Here is an 18,163-nt window from a genome sequence, read left to right as displayed (position 1 = left end):
TTGGAATATTTTTACACTATATCAAACTGTTTTTGTCATTGGAAAGTCCTTTTGTGTCCTTTGCCTTCTGGAGGAACCTGGGTTGATGAAGCTTTACCGTGCATGCTGGCTTTTGTTTTTAAAATGTATATTCTTTGAGGTCACTATTTTTCTTTTTCTTTTTTATTCTTTTACAACTTCAGCACTTAGGACAGTGCCTTACACATGGTATTAATACATATTTCCTCCATACTTTTAGTCCCTTCCTTCTTTCTTTCTTTTGTTTCTTTCTTTCATTTAATATACTTCTGACCTCTTAATAGGAAAATTAATATGAAGTAAAGCCATGGTTTCACTGATTTTTCAGGTAGCTATTTAGTAACAGTGGCTAGATTGGTAGACCTGGATTCAGGAAAGACCTAAATTCAAATTATGCCTTAAACTCTGACCCAAGAGAAATATCAACTTATTTTATAATTTCTAATAGCAATGTAAGAATAATACTTAATTCACAAGGTCATTGTTAAAAGATCATGATAGGTAATATCAAGGGAATGTTGAATAAGTAAAATATCTGCCAATGCAAATCGATACTTCCTTCATAACTTATTGTCTTAAAGACTTAGAGCTCTGAAATGTCGGTTACATGTCCAGGGTCACACAACCAGAGTCAGAACTAAAATTTGTATTCTTCAATGACAAGTGTTTCTCACTATCTTTTACTGTAACAGAATTTTAAACTCAATTTATAAGTCATAATAATTAAAATTGCTCCATATCCTAAATAAATATTACTTTTGGACCCCCAGTGGTGACCAACAAAAAATATTGTTAGTATATAATAAGAGAACATCTTGATGATACAGTAAATTGAATACTAAACCTGGAGTCTGTAAGGCCTAAGTTCAAATGTGGCCCCACATCCATACTATCTGTGTGATCCTGAGTAAGTCACTTTTCCGGTTTTGCTTCACTTTTCTCATCATAAAATGGGCTGGAGAAGGAAATGGAAAACTTCTCCTGTATTTTTGCTAAGAACACTTAAAATAAAATCATGAAGAATTAGGCATGACCAAAAAAGGAATAAATAAGGAGAAAAATGAATAATATACTAAGAACCCTTTTTGCTCTTCCTCTTGCTATCACCATTATCAATCAGAGGAATGGTTTTATTCATCATTTACTTTTCCTTTCTCAAGTAAATACACAAAGCCATAATAGCTCAAAATGTACAATAAAGCACAGAAATCAAAGTACATGGCCATCAATGAAATTGCTTCTAGAGTTTGACTGGATCTTGAATTCCTGATTCAAGTTTTAAATTCTATGAGATTTTAAAATTTTTCATATAAGTTTCATGCCCTACCTCCTAGATAATAACTTTGGGAGGATACCAGTTATCTTTGTATGCCCTCTAATATCGAGCACAGGTGCCTTGCACCTTCCAGGTCCGTTACAGTTGTATTTGGTTCAACTGACACTTACTAGCTGTATGATTTTGGGCAAGTCACTTGGCCATTATTGCTTCACAATCAGATTCATCTCCACTTGTTCTGTTCCATGGAGTCCTTGGTTCAAATGGAAGTGGAAGAGGTTGTCAGACTGGTGACTTTAGTACAGCCCCCATCCCAACTCAGATCCAATTCATGTGCCTGTCATGGCTTCAGCCCCCTGATTTCATTATCTTCTTTGAGAACAAAGGACAAACAGCATTTAATTTGGTAGCAATGATCAATCTATGTTTTCTGGAAGTGGGTAGTTGGGAAATAAAACATTATTTTTTTCACCCATGACCAATACTTTTGTTTCAATTTTCCATCCCTAGCCATCATGTCTAATAGAGTTTGAATTAACTAAGTATATGATCAGCCTTCAGTACTTTTATGTTATTAAATATGAAGGAATGATATATCAGTGACGCTAGGAAAGTATGTTCCTTTCCATTTTCGTATTTGGAAAACTGATTCCTCCCAACCTCAGACTGACCAGTAGGGGCAGAGTTCTAGCTCTATGAAGTTGTCCAGGAACAAAGGACAATATTTCATTGCTTCCTTCTAAACTACTCAAATGAGTCCTATATTTTGAGACGATCTAAGGCAGTAATTAATGATAGGTTTAGAGAGAAAATTTTGGATTTCAAATTGAACCTTTACTATTTACAGTTTTTTTGTCACTTAAAGCAGGCCATGCCTTAGGATCAAGGATTAATATTTTGATGGGATTTCAGAATCTTTGAAGTCCAAACCTCTCTTTTTACAGATGAATAAACTGAGTCAAGAAAAATCAAGTCTTATTTCTCCCATTCCAAGAGGCAGATAGATGATGCAATAGATAGAATACTAGGGCTGCAGTAAGGAAGACCTGTGTGTGTGTATATATATATATCCTCAGACATTTTCTAGATGTGTTGCCTTGGGCAAGTCACAACATTTTTCTTCCTCAATTGTTAAATGGGGATAATTATGAAGAACCTACTTCTTAAGTATTTTGAGAAGATCAAATTAACTATTTGCATAGCAGTAGATATATCATGTTTGGAAATAGTTAATAGCTTCTATGCTTCCCTTCCTTATGTATAATGGTCTGCTGAGGCAACTGTTTTCTTCTGTGGGATTTTCTTTTATCTTGTTTTTAAATTAAGGCAACAGGGTTAAGTGACTTGCCCAAGGTCACACAGCTAGGTCTTTTTTAACAGTCTGAGGTCAGATTTGAACTCAGGTACTCCTGGCTCCAAGGTCAGTGCTCTATCCACTGTGCCACCTAGCTGTCCTTCTTGTGAGATTTTCTCTATCATTTAGGGGAAAGTATTAGAGATAATTTAGGACTGGAGACAACCTCCTAATGATCTCTCATTCCAGGAATTCTCATTGTTTTTATTAAATTATTTCTCCAAAGAGATCCATTCAAATATTTTTTGCCACAGATTACCCATTAATGAATGCATCCTTCCATTTTCATTGACTATACCTTAAACCTGGAATAATCACCCTGCTCATCTTCCCCTTGACACTTCTGGATTACTCTAGGAATCAGTCAATATGTCACCTTCTAAAAGGAGCACTTCCCAGGCCCTATCTCTTGATGTTAGTTTTTCTTTTGTTTATCTCCCATCTATCCTGTGAATATCCCATTTATCCAGAGTTGTTTACATGTTGCATCCCTTTAATTAGACTTTGGAATCCTTCAGGGCAGTTGCTGTTTGTTTTTAGTTATTTTAATTTTTTCTTGTATCTCCAACACTTAACCTGAATAATCAGTATTCAATGAATACTTACAAATTCAATCTGATACTTTCTTAAACCTGAGAGGGAAACATTGATGTCAAGGCATCAAATAGGTAACTGAGGGAGAGTAGATAGAAAAGGCATGCCTTGGTAATGCTTTGTACATAGTGCAGAACGCAGTCTACTGTTGTCTGTTTGAGTATACAATGCTTTCTATCAATGCTTGCTTATATGGATCATATGACTTATAGTTGGAAGGGACATAGAGGATCAATATGGTCAAGCCTTCTTTATTTGATAAAGGAAAAAAAGAGCCATGAGAGAATAAGTGATTTTGTTGCCCTTGAGATTTTGGGGTAACCAGAAATGAGGATTACTAAAAGATGAAGGAATTTGCAAGCTCTCTGGAAATGTAAAACTGCTCATGATTTTGTTGTAAAATATTACAAAATAAACAGTTTTAAAAATTTGTCCTCCTCCTGAAAGGTCAACAATCACTGTCGGACAGGCTGAATAACAAAAGCCTAGGCATGATAGCTTGAGAGACAGAGATAGATACCTGAATGGAGATCCTGTACAGGTTTTATAGCCTTGACCCTTATCTGGCCACTGAGGCAAAAAGGCAAAATCCTTTTCCCTTCTATGAACAAAACCAGGTATGAAGTTGGAGCCTGGGGGTGAGGAATGAGGAGACAGGCTATAAATTTTCCATCAAAAAAATGGAACATTAGGAGTAAATTTACATCAAGAGCAAAGAACCTTTTGCACCCTTAACAAGATTCCCAGATTTAACAGCAATAAAAATTACAGAACATGTTTCAGAGTATAATTTTTCTATAGTCAAAATTCACTAAATTCTCTACATTAATTTGGCCAGGTAACAACTCACAAAGCCAGAATTTGAATACATGGCATGAAAATCAGGGTTTATCTTCTGTCTCCAGATGCAGAGCTCTTTCCAATTCACCTCACTGCTTAACTTTGCAGACCCTCAATGTCTTGTTACATAAAATTAGGGACTAAAGTTTAAGAGTTTTTGAGGAACTCCCTCAAAACTCTAAATTTAAATCCTAGGGTATAAGAATTTTAGCAATCCTAAAGGTAGTAAAAGAGTTTTAGAATGAAGAGATGGTGTGTTCTGGCAATGGGCTTCCTTTATACTGGTGTAGCAGTTACAACTGCAAGGAGTTTAGACTTCAGATGTCTATGCAGTAAATTTTAGAGAGGGAAAGAAGCAAAAAATTCGAGGAATGTTTCTGTTTTTCATTCATTCTTCCCAATTCTGTCTCCTCTTAACCCTCTCTTTTACTTTTTCTTTCTGTCTGTCCCTGTCTGTGTCAGTACATCTATCTGTCTGTCGCTCTGTCTCTCTCTGTCTTTCTCTCTGTCTCTGACTTTGTCTTTCTGTCTTTGTCTCTGTCTCTCTCTGTCTCGGTCTCTGTCTCTGTATGTGTATGTGCGTGTGTGTATGTGTATGTGTGTGTGTGTGTGTGTGTGTGTGTGTGTGTGTTTCAATCTCAACCCAATAAGCATTCATTAAGTAACAAATATCTACAAGTCACTGACAAACAACAGGAGACTTTCTCTAGATATCTGTATCTGTCTTTTCCTGTCTCTTTTTCTTAGTCTCTCTAAGTCTGTTTCTGGCTCTGTTTTCTTTCTGTCTGCTTATCTCTACTCCTCTGTCTATCTTTCGGTCTCTCTCAGTCTCTGTCTCTGTCTTTCTCCTATAGTTGAGTTATCTGAGATGAATGTGACTGCCTCGGGAGGAGGTCTTTATTAGGGTTACTGTAAGAGGGCAGCCCTGCCTTATGAAGGAGTAGGGAATGAAATGACTTCTGGGTATGGTAAGTTTCCAATTATGTTTCCACTGATGGTGGGCATTGGCTAAAGTCCTTTGTGGCACTGGAAAAAAAGGAGGAACAAGTCTGTTAGTCTTAAGGGCAAGAGAGAAAAAGAAATGATGTCAGTCACTAAATGAGTACCTAGAGAGGGCACCCAGTTTGTAAAGGACCTTTATTAAGTAAGGGGGTAGTGGTGAGGGGGTTATTTTGGCTGTGTGTCTGTCCTTCTGGTTCTCTATCATTTTCTTTCTCTGTGTGTATTCGTATACAATTTCTCCAGTTCAAGAATGAAACTAATTTTCTGCTTACAGCCATTGTCAGTCCCCCAATTTTCGTTTGTAAAGTCCTCCCTTATGTGGAGATTCTTTCCAAGTGAAAATTCATACCTTACCTCCAGGCATAAAGCATATGATGATAGGATGAAACCTTTTAAAAACATGTAACAAGAGGATAACAGAGAGAAAGAAATGTAAGATATCTTAGCAGTGATGAATAGAAGTGAATATTTTATTTTTATTTATCCTTCTAGGATTTAGCACTTTTTTTGATTGACTTCCTGGTTAAACTGAATCAGATTTTGTCAACATCTAAACTAGAGATTTAGATATTTGACATAGAAACAAAGTGTATTTTCCTTGGAACGTAGTGGTGATAGAAAGCAATGAAGGACTAGTACAGGGCAAAAGCAGATCACATCTCAAATTAGCCACCCATCTTGCCGTTTCTTATGTTAAGTGATTATTCTTTCTAGGGGAGTGCTAATCCCTCTTTTTTAGTTTCCCATGAAATGAAACTAAAGTCATTATTATTGACAATGCCCTCTGAAGGAACTCCATTGGGTTACAGCTTCAGCAATTCCAACTTATTTATACTTCGGATTTTATTGTACAAAGGATCTATGATTACTCAGTGTGGTTGTTTCATCACCTAACCCTGTCAGATACAGCTCAATTGAGTATGGTTCTATAAAGGGTTAATTGTGTTGTCCACATATTGCCACTGTTCTGTCTTTCATAGGTAAGGTTTAACATGGAAAAAATCTTACTTTATAGAGGTGGCTAATTTATATTATGGTGGCCACAGAAAAGTATAGGAATCAGGTGTGTTAATTATTCAAGATATCAAATGTCACATCTCCCATGTCTGTCTTTACATGAAATATACCTGCTGTTCAATTCATCATTTTAAGATTCTAGTTTTCTTGAAGGCATAGATAGAAACTGCTGTAATACAAATTAAATAAATGTGAAAGAGATGTATTCACAAATTCCTGAGAGAAAATTGAGGATGTGGGGGATATCACAAGCTGGAAGCTGAAGCAAGTTTCATATGGCCCATGAGATTGATTAATAATGATGTTGTGAAAAAAAATAATGAGGCGGCGACTAATGATGATAAAGATGTTTCCATTTATCTACCATTTTAAGGTTTACAAAGGTTTATATATTTATCTTTTTTGACCTCAATAATAGGAAGATAGACACTATTATTATTCCCATTTTAGAGATGAGGGAATTGGGACTGAGAGGAATTAAGGGGCTTGCCCAATTATTACACAGATAATTGATGATCTAAAAATTATTTAAACTCAGATTTCTAGATTTCTAATCTAGTGCTTTTTTTTCATCTAGCTGTTTTTAAAAAGGACCAGAGGGAGTCATCTTTCTAGACATGAGGGAGACATTGAGCAAAGGAAAGGAACTAGAAGAGGTAAAGACAAGTCCAAAAGATAGTCTATATTACAACTTTAATACAGAATGAGCTGTAACATAAATAGCTGGATGTAAGTTTTTGGAGAAACTTGGATTATAAAATGGGATTTGAACTTATAAAAACTGGGAACAGAAAACCACAAGATGTTTGAACATATAAAAGCCATGGTTATCCATTGTCTTTGGAAGGTTATTTTGAATACTGAATTATATAGGTGAAATACTAAAGGTGGAGGGAACTAGGTAAGAATTTTCTCAACACTTTAACAACTCCAGAAAATAGGTGACGCTGGTCAGAACTACTAAATCCTACAGACTTCCTTTAGATGTGACATATTTGGTGTCTGTTAGAAAAGAACAAAGTCAAAAAGCGTTGGTGAATAGAACATTATACACATACCAGGGTTGCACCAAAATAGCCTGAAGATTTTGGGGAAGGGCGCTTTTCCCACTCACCTATTTTTCATCTTTGATGCAAGCACTAAAATCTCAGATGACTATCATAGAGAAATTACTAAGGGATGGAAGTTCTCCTGGAATGATCAGGGAGATTCCCAATTTTGTCGAGATCTTTGACTTTAGTGAGGGGAAAAGTTAAGGCATGTATAGCAATCAAGTGGGTTTGACAATATAATAAAAAGCAAATGCTGATAGTTGAATTAAACTTACAAGTAATAGACTTTGAAGCTATTTTATAATTTTCCAAATAACAACAGTTATAGGATCACCTTTCCAATTATAGCAGAGAAAAGATGTGTGTATATACATAAACATATATATGCAATTATTTGGCCAAACCATGCCAGATGTTGTTCCCCTAACTTGCCTCATCACTTTTTTCTTCTGTTCATTTGCTCAGTCCATGCCCTTTAGGGCAATTAGTTGGTGAAGTGGATATAGGATTGGTTGGAAAATTAGAAAGACTCAAGAGAAGAATGTCTTCCATTTTGTCCTGATATACCTAGGGCCTTGAATACAAGAGATTCTGCTTTGAGAATACACACTGGATTGAATTACCTTGGATTCCTGTAGACTTCCCAGCCAGCTTCACACATTCATTTTGGACAGCTATGTAGCACTATGGAAAGCACGTCAAACCTGGGATCAAAAGGAGTACTCTTCATGGGATCAAGTCTAGCCTTAGTCACTTACTGGCTGTCTGACCCTAAAAAGGTGTCTGAATCCTATTTGTCTCAATTTCCCATCTATAAAATAAACTGGAGAAGAAAGTACCAAACCCCTCTGATCCTTTGCCAAGAAAACTTCAAATGAGGACGTGAAGAGTCAGACATTACTGAGCAACAATAAAGCACCCTTTCAGACCTTTTGACCTACTACTTTATATCCCCAGAAATCAAATTATTGAGAAATGTCATCCTGCAAGATTCAAATCAGCATTAGTACTCATCTCCAACTGCTCTACCTTTTCAGTTTACTTTCCTGTATTGTCTTCCATTGAATTATAAATGTTTTAATGACAGGAATAAGTATTCTTTTTGAATTTGTTTCCCTGGTGTTTAGCACAGTGTTTTGCACATAATAGGTGCTTAATAAATGATTATTGACCAAAGTATTGAATTGCATTAGAAATAAGAAAAGTGATGAAGATGAGTGAGCTGTCCCATTCCCACTTACATTTATATTTAACTGTACAAACTCAATGCAGCAACACTGGAAATTGATTTTCCTTCCCCGAATGCTGGTGACAAAATAAAATTCCTTGGGTTTCTGCTGGAAAAATGACAGTGTTTGACACAATTTTAGCTTACTACTGATTATGTGATATCTTGTCACTAAATTCACTGTCCTGTCCCTGGGAAGGGTTGTCTAGCTGTGTCTATCAACATGTAATATATACAATTTGACCCATATGATTCTCAAGATGTGTTTTTTTTTTTTTATCATAGATACTTTCTTATTGCTTGGCCTTACAACATTATCTCACAATCTGTCTTGTCCCACATTTGACTTTCCAACTTACTCTGATCTTGAATGTTTTGGTACCCCATTCTACTTTACAGTACAACTGTAGGACTCAAGTCTAACCTCTAGACTGTTTCCCAAGAGCCCACTCAACGAAAAGTCCAATTACTCTCCATCTTTGCTATGACAGTCTCTTTCTCTGTATAATAATCCTCCAGAGTGTCATTTGGAGAAATTTCTGGTTAGATACATGGTCTATTTTTGCTCCCCTACAGAATGTTTTCTCCAGGATTTTCCACACAGCAAATCATGTATCCAGAAGCTAGGAAATTCTATTGCACTGTGGAAAACCTCAATTGATAATTTTTTTTCCTTCAAATTCAAATAAAATCTTATTTTGCCCAATTCAACTCAGATATGGAATAATAATGAACACATGAGTAAATCAGTAGGAAAATTAACCATGTATATGTGAATAATCATTAAATTTCATATATGTATACAAACATGTGAAATATACAAATTTATATGAATACATACATATGATGATGTTTGTCCTTCATTCTCTAATGTCAAGAGATATTCTCTATCAATTGGATTTGAGTGAGGGGTGTTGTGTTGTCACAAGTCTTATTTCTCCTCCAGAACCATTTGGGTACAGGACAAATTATGAATTAGAATGACTGGAGAGAGCCCTGAATGAGAGGAAATCAGGGTAAAGTTACTTGTCCAAGATTACACAGACATTTGAACTCTTGTCCTCCTGACTCCAAGACCAATGCTCTATCCACTATGCCACCTAGCATAGATACAAATAAATACACATAGGCACCTACTATTTATATATATATATATATATATATATATATATATATATATATATATATATATATATATATATATATAAATTTAAACATATATACATATATGCATACACATATCCATTTATGGACAAATATACTTATATAGAGAAAAATGCATATATATAAAGACAGAGGGAGAATGAGAGTTGAGAGAGAGAAAGAGAGAGAGAGAGAGAGAGAGAGAGAGAGAGAGAAGAGGGGCAGAGAATCTCTTTACAAATAAGTCATATTCTAAAAGGGAACATAATAGATATAGCAAATTTCAGCTACAAATCACATAAAAGTTCCTATTGTCCTTAGGGTAAAGCAGAAAATTAGTTGTTAACATGTTTTAGTGTAATTTCCCCAAATAAAATCATATTAGTTTTAAATGATAAATAATTTGATAGTTTAAATGACATTTGTTCTGAGAACTTTCTGTTTAGTTCTTGGGGACCTGTGGCTGCAGAAAATTTTCAGGTTATATCTTCATAAATGTTTCTCCTATCTGTGAGATTTATGAAGTTTGGGGAGAGGAAAGCAGGGGTCCAGGAGGCTCTTGGGGTGAGGGTCTTTCAGAATGTCCACCAAATCATTGTGTCTGTGAGATGATGTTGGAGGCTTGATATAATTGGAAGATGCTACCTCCTATGTTTCTCTCCAGATGCCATGACAGTTCACTATGTCTGACCTGCCAAGCTCAGAGGTAGTTTATCATTCAGAATGTGGTTAGGATGAATAACCCCTTGCACACATTTTTATTTTCTTGATGATAGTTGCCTTATCTGAACTAGAAACACAACCATTTATCTGGAGTGGGGCAGGAAAGGCAGAATGTTGCCTTTACTAGAACCCTTGGATTACAGCCTTTTTAGTGATAGTTGGTCACTAGGTATTTTTGATAGGAAATGGACCTCTTCTCCATCAATTTTACTCATCTCAGTGATGGTAATGGGAGCAGGTTGAGTTATCTGGGCAACATTGCTTTAGGTTATAGGCTGATTCCATAGGGGACTTATTGTAAATATTAGTCAAAATTGTGACAGTGATTTGTGTTTCTTGGAATATGCCACTTTCTTTCTTTCTTTTGGAGCAAAATGATAGCACTGATCAGTGTGATCATACTTTAAAGATTTGGAAATCACTTTACATAGGCTATTTCATTAAAGCTTGTGACAGGAAAATATGAGAATCATCATCATCATCATCATCATCATCATCATCATCATCATCATCATAACTATCACCATCACTATCACTAGTGATTATTTTTGTTTTAGAAAAAAAATAGTCAGATTGTGAGCAGAACCACAGAGCTAATAAACAAATAGGATTTTAATCCAGTTTTTTTCCCTGACTTCCAATCTGGCACTCTATTTGCTACATTATGTTGTCTTTTCAAAACATATGTTTTGGTTACCTTAATATAGTACTTGATTTGACTGGATTTCATTTATTTGCATCCAATCAGAAATTATAAAGCAAACATAAATTGATACATGGGTTTGTCATACCAAAAAGGGAAGCCATTTAGCCTTGAGTCACACATGGCTGGAATTGAACCCCAAAGCAATTTGGTAGATTTTAGTGCTTTTATTAAATCAGCAATACATAATGGTCAACTTCATGAACCATTTCCTCCAATAAATAGGCCACAGGAGATAAGAGATTCCTTTGAAACAAATTGAAACAAATATTGCCCTATCCAGGATGTCATCCAAAGTAAAGCATTCAACCAGAATATTTTGCCCTGGAAGGCAAACAGAGACAAGTTACCCTCGAAGAATTAATTAACATTGGTTAATAGGAAGGAACATTGACAACTCCTTCATCTTCCATCATCATAGCCTATAATAATATTCAAGACTCAAAGCCATTATTCTCATTTACATCATCTTAATTGCAATGGCTTCTCAAATTGATTTCTTAAAATGTAATATTAATTTACTGCAATATTAATTAAAACTAACAATGTCTGGTGTCTCTTAATTAACCGGTCATTACTAATCATCTTCATTTTATGAAACTAGCCTTTAGACTGATGCTTTCCATTTTAATCCACCAGTGATCATCAGCAATGAGAAAGAGCTTCTCTCTCATGTTCATTTGAACACTCTTGAAATATTTAAGTTTGGAGTTCAACTTCAACAATTTTAGGGGTTTTGTTTAAGTTACCCTATACAAAACAGCCTCCTCAGGTCACACATTTTGTGAAGGGGTATAAAAAGAGCCACAAAAGGTTTATTAAAAAGGCATCAAAGAAACTCAGAAAGCAAAGAACTCTTTCAAGCCAGTTTGAAGTATCAAAGACAATAAAGGGAAGCAGTGAGGGAAATAGGTTAAAAGCTTTAAAAATATATGAGAAAGTAGACAGATATAGAAAACAGTGATGTTTTCAAATACTAGCCATATCAGTGTTTAACTTTGTTCCCCTATGGCATTATAATCTGCTGATATAAACAAATAACTTTAAGTTGCCCCTGTTTATTTTCACATTTCAATAAGTCTATTACTTATATCAGTGGGAATCCCCATATATCTATGGAGTGACAATCTTTTCAAATGACTGATATCTCACAGTGTTTTTGGATCTATCCTCTTTTTACCAATTGACTGAATTAGGAGATTTTTGGCTTACTGGGAACCAGGGAAATCATCAAGTTGTCTTATGATGGTTCCCTAACATATAGCAAGAAACACAAATAGACTGTTTTTAGTAAGTCATTAAGCACCATAGAATGCTGAATTTGTGTAGTCACCACCAAAACATGTACATTAGTGCAGCAAACGTTTTTCTTACAGCAACACATATCAGCTTTTGTTGTTGATTGGACCCTTAGATCTTCCAGTTTTACATATTTTAGAGATTTCCTTCTATTTGTGGGGTCAATGAATTTGGAAACCCTTGTGTTTTCACAGGTGTTAATGTCAACATTTGGGATTCAGGTCTCTGAAGATAATAGCACCTGAAAGGTAGAGATCTGTGATGCTTTCTTGGATCTTGAGAAAACCTTATATTCTCTTCACCATAAATCATCTTTTTCTTATCTGATTTCCCTGCTGAATGAAAATTGTTTCATGGGACAGTTCTCATAGTGGCAATTCCTGACTCTAGTCAATCACATTGGAATTTGGAAATCTCATTGCAATAGTATAAGATTAAAAGGTAAAGCAATAGACCATTGTAGTGATCACAGTCTTCTTTCTTCTGATGAGGTTTTGACTCAATGGAAGTTTAAAAGGGAGACATTTTAACTTCTGTTCCATTATTCTTTTGGTGAAATGTGTTAAAACTTTTTCCAGAAGTTTCTATAAGAGGAGGTAGGGAAAAGGCCAACTTACATTATTCCCAAACTAGTTTTCATATAACATGTAACATATAGAATGTAATATATAACATGTAACCTATAAAAAACACATGCCCTACAAAGGCAAATATAAACCTAGGTTTGAGCTATTTCACTCTGTCTCTGTCTCACTCTAGATCTGTCTCTGAATCTCTCTCTCTCTCTCTCTCTCTCTCTTATTTCCACTATCCTCCTCTCAGTGAATGAGTATCTATCTTGAAATGGATAATATGGAAGCAATTTGGTGAAATGAGATAATCTAGATGTTTGGAGTCTTATTAGTGGTTGAATGATAGAAAGGAAAGAGTTGCCAAGCACTTCATTGGAGCTTTTAAAGAGAATGGGAGGATGGCCACAGATAAGAGGATTGTTCCAAGTCTAGTTCTTGTATCAGCCAACATATTCCTGAATTTATCTGGACAGTGCAGAGTAAAAGTCCAATGAGAAATGCTTAGTTTGCAATCATTTAAATTACCTTATATTTTGATAAAGATTAAGCTACTGCTGACCAACAGATTGTAGCAATACATTTAGTTTATTATTTAATACTGTTTGTTTTAGTTTTTTCAAGGCAGTAGGATTAAGTGGCTTGCCTAAGGTCACACAGCTAATTATTAAGTTTCTGAGGTTGGATTTGAACTTGAGTACTCCTTACTCCAGAGCCAGTGCTCTATTCACTGAGCCACCTAGCTGCCCAAATACTTGTTTATTAACAAAGGCGAGTTCTGTGACCATCATTTCTTTTGTGTGTAAGAAACAAATAGATGTGGCATATCTGATTCAAATTGCATTTCTAGTATTTTTCTTACATTCCAGTTTGGGGAAACCCTAAATATGAGGCATTGCTATAGCTATGAATAGCTCATATCACCTCTATCTGTATCAGTGTAAAGGTTTCATTATTCAGAAAGTTTCTGAAAATTAAACTGATTCCTCTGTATAAATCATGATTCTTCCAAGTCTTGATCCTTGGCTGCATTTACTAAATGTTGCCTTTATGTATAAAGCCATCCCATAATCCCACTATCTGAATTCTAACTGTGCCTTATCTCTGAGGTCCCTGCCTCTCATTGGAGATTGGAGAGCTCCTCTATTTAAGGAGCATTCCTAGGACTGCAGTCTCTTCATTTCTCACCATTATGTCCTCCTCTGAACTTCTCAATCATCATGCCAAACCAGAAACCTTCACATACACACACACACACACACACACACAGAGAGAGAGAGAGAGAGAGAGAGAGAGAGAGAGAGAGAGAGAGAGAGAGAGAGAGAGACCTATTTAGCATTCTTTTAAAAAATTTTCTATCTTACCTGCTAGAATGTCAGATCCTTGCAGGCTTGGATTACTTTTTCTATTTATTTTATTTTGCCCAAACCCTTAAGAGAGTGTCTTTGTAGATTATTGACTTAATGAAAGTCTCCCTATTCTTTTATCTTGCTCTTCATAGTATCATAGAATGTTAGAGTTAATGGGAATATTTGAACTCCCTGAGTACATCCTTGTCATTTAAAGAATCTGCTCTAGGAGGCACAACTTGTTAATGCTAATTCTGGACTGGAGATCCAAAGGAATTTACAGTCTCCTGAGATCACACAATATGATGGCAATGAATGTAAAAATGGCTGCAAGAATGGACTGATGGATGAATGAATGAAGATATAGGCCTTTATTAAGTAGTTACCATGTACAAAGTATTAGATTAATTTTTGGGAATACAACAAAGCAAATTAAGAACATTCTTGTTCTAAAGGAGATCATATTTTGAAGCATGCTAAAGAATGAATGAATGAATGAAGATAAAGACTTTTATTAAGCAGTTACTATGAACAAAGTACTATATTAATTGTTGAGAATACAAAAAAGCAAATTAAGAGCATTCTTGCTCTAAAGGAGATCATATTTTAAAGGATAAGAAAAACATGAAATATTTCTGCTTCAATTCAAATGGAAATGGACTATGATTTTTAAGTTCCAGTGGCAAGGGATATATTAATGTCCTTCCTTTAATGCCATTTTCACTGTTAAATATTAGTTTCTGATATTAAAGATTTTGCAAGCCCATGAAGCTTTTGAAGCTTTATTCTTTATTTCTTTTTGAATCTTCCATAGCTATGAACATAGCCACTTCAGGAACAAAATTACCAGGCTTACTGTCTTCCAAGGATGATGACTGATAATTCTGGGCTGGAAGCACTGCCACTCCTAAGACCCTTAGATTCAGGGATCTTTGATGTTTCATTTGAGATGCCAGAGAAGATGATGGTCAATATAGTAATGACAGTTTGGCTTTCCTTCTGCCTAACTGTTGGAGAGGTTAAACTAATTTTCCTACCCTGGGGATGGCAGTTTGCTTTTAGTCGGTGTATTTGGTTAGCCCCTTATCTATAGAAATTGCTTTCCCAGGTGAAGGTTAAAAAAACTTAGGAAATTCAATTTATATGCAAAATTATACAGAATGATTGTATATAAAATATGAAAAAATTATATTTGCTATATGAGAGATCTATCTGCATATGTATGTCTATACAGAAAGATACACATCTCTATATGTATACACATGTGTATACAGGTATATTATATATTTATATATTATATACATGCAATATACATATATATATATATATATATAATATATAAACCAGTTATTTAACAAGGATTTAAGAACCAGTTTTTTGTCAGATATGGTATTAGACTTTTTAGATATAAAGAAAAAACAAAAAATACTGTTGTTGTCAATGTCTAACTGATGTCTAATGATGTCAACCGAGAACTTCCTAGAGAGGCGGGGAGACTAAGGAAGGCAGAAACTAAAGATATTCTTCCTTTAGAGATGCTCCCAAACTAATTACTGGGATAACAGGTATATATCTTGTATTAAGAGCATATTAGGAGGAATAAGAAAAAGTTTTCCTGTGGAGACAGGACTTTGATAATTGAAGGAAGTCACAGAATGAAGGAGGTAGGTATGAGGACAGATTCCAAACATTGGGGACATTGAAGAATGAGGTGTAAGAAAGGTAAAAGAAAGCCAATTTATTAATTGTTTTGAATGCCAAAATGCTTTAGTGATCCTAGTAATGATAAAGAACCCCTCAAGTTTCTGGAATAGCAAAGGAGAGGTCAAACCCTTATGAAGATCAATGAGACAGATGGATGGAGTATTGACTGAAGTGAGGTAGGAAAAGAGCAACCTGTAGGCAATTGTGATGGATCAAGAATGAAGTTATATGGACTTGTGGGTATAGGGAGAGAACATTAATGGATATGGAGAAGTTGAGAATGACACATAGTTTGTGAAGTTGAATGATAGGTTGGATGGAAGGATAGTGATGCTTCCAAAAATAATAAGAAAATAGAGATAGATAATGAGTTCATGTTTATTTTAAGAAGTTTATATTTTTTAAGTCTGAGATATGTAATAGGAATTTGAGTGTGTGAGGTTAGGACTGCATTTATAGTTCTGGGTTTTATCCACCTGCACATCATAGTTGAATTCAGGGAAGCTAATGAGATCACCTAGCAATATAGTAGAGAGAAGGGAAAAGATATTAGAACAGAGGTTGTAAGGACAGCAATGGTGGGGAAGTGTCACCTATATCAAAATGAAGTCAAGCATATGAAGAAAATGGTCAGAATGGGAAAAGGAGAACCAGGAGAAAGTACTACTATGAAAACTTTGGGAGAAGAGAAGAAAATAAGATGATGGTCAAATGTGTCAAAGTTTGAAGAGAGGCAAGGAAGAAGGAAAATTAAGAAAAAGTCACCAATTTACCAATTAAGAGAGCATTGTACAAGTCAACTGCAGGCTTTTTTCTGGTAGTCTTAATTGGGTTAACTAAACTTATTATGGTTTATCAGCAATTTCAAAACCAATGGAAAATAATCCCCCTTCGTACCTCAACAACCCTAGAACAAAAATAAAAACCTTTTTAGCTGACATTTAAACTCCTTTTTCCCATCAGACTCTAACTTATCTTTTTAGAATGAATACTTATTACCTATGTTGCCCCTCTGAAGGTACTTAACACCCCCAGTGCAAATAATCTAGTTTTATTCTTATTCCATGACTTTATCCTATGATTGCTATGCTCTTGCCCAATTCTATCCTATCCCTCATCTCATGGAAGCCCTAGCTCCCCTCAGAGTTCAACTAAAGCAACACCTACTTCAGGGATACCATTCTATTCACCTTAGATGTTAACAATTCCCCCAAAGGATAAAAAAACAAAGAAAAATAGCTACATATTTACTATTGTTGTATATACCTATAACTGCACCTACAACCTTATGTACCTATAACTAATCATATACTTGTATCTATATCTCTATTTGCAACTTTATTATATATATATATATATATATATATATATATATATATATATATATATATATAGATATATGTAAGTAAATATATTTACTTTTTTCTCCCCAGTAAAACAGAAGCCTTTTACGGCTAAGTCCCCTTCCATTTTTACCATTGCAGCTCCAAACCCTAACAGAGTTCATCCCATTTGTTGTTATTCACTTATTTGAACTGATGCATGACTCTAGGTAACCCCATTTGGGGTTTTCTTGGCAGTTATGAACCACACATTGTTCTGGCCATTTGGGCTACATAGGCAAAAATAATCCAAAACAACACTAAAAACATCTGATCCATACCTGCAAAAAATTTACTTTCCAATTTGTGTATGGGAGGGTAGGGTGGTCAGGGGACAACATTTATATGCAAAAAATTCAAAGGATTCTGTGCTCACATCAATTCAGGAATGCACTCTAATCAGAAATCATTCATGTTTCCCAGATTCTGAGGCCTTTTCATATGCTCCTCAATAAATCAATCCCAAAGAGGTAGAATCAGGAACTTCATTGTGAAGCTTCATTGCTGAAGGACTGCTGTCCATGGTAAGCATGCCCATGAAATATGCTGACTTTGCAACCATCACCAGTTTTTTCATGGACTATTCTTTTTGCTCTTTCTCATTATTTGTAGGTTGTATCCTGCTAATACTCATCATCCATCTTTTCAGTCTGCATAAATAAGAAAATAGCAAATAGTGACTAAGCCAATATAAATCATTTTCATAGGTCATTAACAAGGGAGAAATGAAGTAAGGCGTCACAGCAAATGTAGTGCCCAGGCAAAGTCTAGAAGGTAGCTAATGATTCTAAGGGACAGAACTGAGGAAGCCATATGTCTCATGCTTGCACGAGAAAATATTTCCTTTGTCCCACTAACACTCTGACCACTCTTCCTCTCCCTGTCCTGCATATTCTTTGAAGGCAAAGTT

The sequence above is a fragment of the Macrotis lagotis genome, chromosome 1 (genome assembly GCF_037893015.1).
Source record: "Macrotis lagotis isolate mMagLag1 chromosome 1, bilby.v1.9.chrom.fasta, whole genome shotgun sequence".
In the NCBI taxonomy this organism is placed as follows: Eukaryota; Metazoa; Chordata; class Mammalia; order Peramelemorphia; family Peramelidae; genus Macrotis; species Macrotis lagotis.
This window is presented reverse-complemented; position numbering follows the sequence as displayed.